Below are 3,739 nucleotides of genomic sequence, written 5' to 3'. Positions count from 1 at the left end.
GTGGTGGTTAATATTAGTCAACTCTTGCAGTATTGGATCACTGTATGCCATTAAAAAACAGCTTGTTCTAGGTCTAATGTCTTCTGCAAACGGATATCTGTGAAGGCCTCTGGCCCCTTCCAGCCCTGCCTGAGAGAAATGCCTGCAATGAACTGGTTTCTGATAAGATGGTATCTGCAGCGGGTGGGTTCCAAACTGTGGGGATTGGACATTGTGAACGTAGATTTGGCTCCCGGAGAGGAGTATGAGGCTGTTACTGGGGTGGGGGGACGTAAAGTAAAGTTAAAAAAGAAAGCTGATCAGAGAAAGGCGATTTGATTGCAGTTTCTGGGTCAACAGTGGTGGAGACAACCGAGTGCTGCTAGTGCTGCTATTGTGATATTCTTGTACAAGGCAAAATAACTAAACCAAAGAGTATTCAGCAGAAGGGAGGGTGTGTGGAAATGCAACGGGGAAGGGGTGGAGAAGGGAGGCTGACGGGGAGAAAGGGGACCTTTTCTCCAGGTCAGCATCCCCCAGGTGCACAGTGCTCCCACTAAATGATACTTGAGGTCTTTGAGGGAGGGGTGAGAGCCGGGGGACGGGGGAAATGCAGGATTCAGTCTGTTTCTTTAAAGCAAAAAGAAATTCCCTCCCCCCTTAACATTTCTGGTGCAGAGGTTTGGGGTTTTTTTTTGTTTTGTTTTGTTTTTCAAGTCGGTTTTTCAGAAATATTTTTAAAATGTACATTTTATAAAGTTTATCAAGTATTTTCATATTTAAAGCCAAATGTAAATAGAAGTCTGTAAAGAAGGACAAGGAGAAGAAGAAAAGGAAAGGCCACAAAAGTATAAATTCTGCTCGGCGGTCTCGGCTAGCTAGTACCTAGATGCTACCGGTTAGCATGATTTTTAGCAACTACTTGCAAGCCTTATAGGATTCCTAATGCTATGAACTTCTCTTTATTTATTTTTAAGCATGGACTTTTAATTTGAAAACATGTTCTAGTTACTGGCATTTTTTAAAAGTTACCAGCTTTCCGAGTGCTAGTCTCGTCAAGGGTGTGCATTGAGGTAATCCATTACGCTCTCTGCAGCATTCTTTTTCTTTTTTTCTTTTTTTTTTTAAAAAACCCTTTGTCTTTGCCGATTGAATCTTACATTGCAGAATTGCACTCGGCCTCTGGCTCCGGGAAGCTGCTAGAAAGAGACCTGCAATGTACACTCCATGGTACCCTGCCCCCTTGTCCATCATTTCTGTATTTCTCACCTCGCCCTGGTTAAGCCCCGGCGCAGGACAGACTATCGTAGCACACTTCTACAGCAGCAAATTGGGTTAGTCATTTTTTTAAAAAAATGTGATTTTTGAGGATGACACAGTGACTGACAGCGTTTCTCCAGTTCCCGATGATCCTGGGCCAAGCTGATGCTTAATTAGGGGCCCCTTAAACTGACTGAGCTCTACCCGCAGACTCCACCAGGCGTTGGTTCTGCCTCTTTATCAAAGATAAAGTTGGCTCAACCGGCTCGCACAGAAGGTTTATACTGTATTTCGCTTAGGGTCTGGGGGGGAATATGTTATTTCTGCCCTTCCCTGAAAAATACTTGAATGAGACACATTGTCTGAAACATAATAGTGCGTACAGTGACAAAAAAAAGCATTTCTGAGGCAGGTGGGGATGGGTGGCTTCTTCCCTCTGTCTCTTCCGTGCGAGTTGTCCTTGGTTAAGTAGCAAGGGTAGAAATCATTACTTGTTAGCCCTGTTTAATGATACTCTCTCCCAGCCAGGATAAACTTCTGTTGGTGTTAGTTTAGCACTCGCTCTTCTCGGAAAAGACAAAGGGTCCAGATGTTTTATTTGTTCTCTTAGGTCTTCTTTTTTTCATAATGGATTACAAGGTAAAACTGAGAAGTACTGTAATGTCTTTAAATTATGGCTGCTCACGACCATTGTAACGTAGAAGGGTGCTGCGTAGTTGCCATCCCACAGCCAACCAGAAACTGATTTTTGTAATGACTTTTGGCCTGCAGCTGTTGTAAGGTGAACAATCCAGGCATCTGACAGTTGTCCATTACTATTTTCCTGTTTGCAGCCTTTTTGTATCAAAGTCTTCCTAATGTACTGCACAAATTGTGGATTGTACAGATTTTTATATATTATGTCTTATTTTATTATTTCTAAATAAATAAAAAAAAAAATAATTGAGAATGAAGTGGTGTGTGCAGCGTGTGTGTAAGTGAGCTGGGGAGAGGGGTCTGGAGGGGGTTGCAGGGCTGTGTTGGTGGTTGGCTGAGCACAGTTATTGCCCAAAGCACTTCAGGAGGAGACAGGTCCTTCTTTCCCTCCACAAAAGGCAGGAGGAAAGGTGAGCCCATCGTTATTTCCCAGAGGAGAACACAAAAACCACGTAAGGCACCTTGCACCCAGGGGAGATCTGCCCCAGGGAGACTGAGGGACTGGCTAAAGGTCACACCTGGAACTGCAGAGCTCCAGGTCATGAGTTGTGAGTTGTATGAAATGGGGAAAAAAAAAGCCCCAAGTCTGCAGAAACGACAAAGCAGGGGAAGGGGGTGGGGAGAGGGGGATGAAAACACAGAGCGTAAGCAAGCGCATGGGAAGATTTGGAAAGGGATTAAGAAATTAAGCAGGAAACATCTTCAAATCCCCGTGTTTCGTGTCTGCCTGGAACAGCCCCGTGTTGAAGCCACGCTCCTCAGCTCAGCTCCATCCCACCCCCCTCCTGTAACCTCCATCCTTGTCCGGAGCCCTGAGCCCGGTGTCGGGAGCTGGGGTTTTGTGTAACGGGATGGGGAAGGGTAAACGAGATGGGGAAGGGTAAACGAGAGCCGGGAAGGGGCTCCCGTAACCCAAAAGAGCCTCCATGCCCTTATTTGTCTGGGTTGGGAAGCTCCTTTCCCGCTGTTTGTGTGTGGGCTCCGGGGCAGATCCGGAGGCTGCCGGGCTGTGACTCAGCTGGAAACTGCTGAGCTCACCGGAATCGGAGGGGCTGAGGGCAGCCCAGCAGCGTTTCAGTGCAGCTTTCACCCCTCTCTGCATTTCTTCCAACTTTTTATCAGCCTGTAACGCTGTTCAGCCATGCCTCGGATGAAGCCCTGACCCTGTCTCTAGAAGGGCTCCGTTTATAAATTCAAATTTACTTTTCAAATCTAATGCTCTCTTGGAAAGCTTATAATAATAATTACCGGGCTGGATTTAGAGATACAGATTAGCTGTCACAGCCTGGATCTGCTTATTCTCCCCCCTGAAAAGCATCCTCTGCGAGCGCTGCTCGCCGATCCCACCCCGGCTTTGATGTTTGCTGGGGGGGCGAGCAGGTGGGGGGCCACTGGCCACCTCTTCTGCCGGGTCCCTCCCGTTCAGAGGGGTATTTTGGAAGCCAGCAAGGTCACAGCAAAACTCTTCTCCTTCCCACCCCAGCTCCATGGGGTGCATCCCGCTGGCACCACAGGGCGCGGGCACAGGCCACCTGGGTCAGGACAGCACGGGGAAAGTGTCACCAAAAATGCAATGGCAGGAGCAGGGGACACTGGCAGCGGCAGGAGATGGGCAAAGCTGGTGTGGGGGTGTGTGTCCTGAGCATCAACCAACCCTGTCCCCTTTTCTCCCAGTTTTCCAATCACACCAGCAGCACTTGCTGAGCCCTGTGCTGTGCCATGGTCATGCCAAAGGCTGCAGAAACGTACAATAATGTTTAAAGTAATCTCCTTTCTTCCAAAATACCTAAACTGAACCCGTGAC

This window comes from Calidris pugnax, unplaced genomic scaffold (assembly GCF_001431845.1).
Source record: "Calidris pugnax isolate Ruff unplaced genomic scaffold, ASM143184v1 scaffold206, whole genome shotgun sequence".
Taxonomy (NCBI): domain Eukaryota; kingdom Metazoa; phylum Chordata; class Aves; order Charadriiformes; family Scolopacidae; genus Calidris; species Calidris pugnax.
This window is presented reverse-complemented; position numbering follows the sequence as displayed.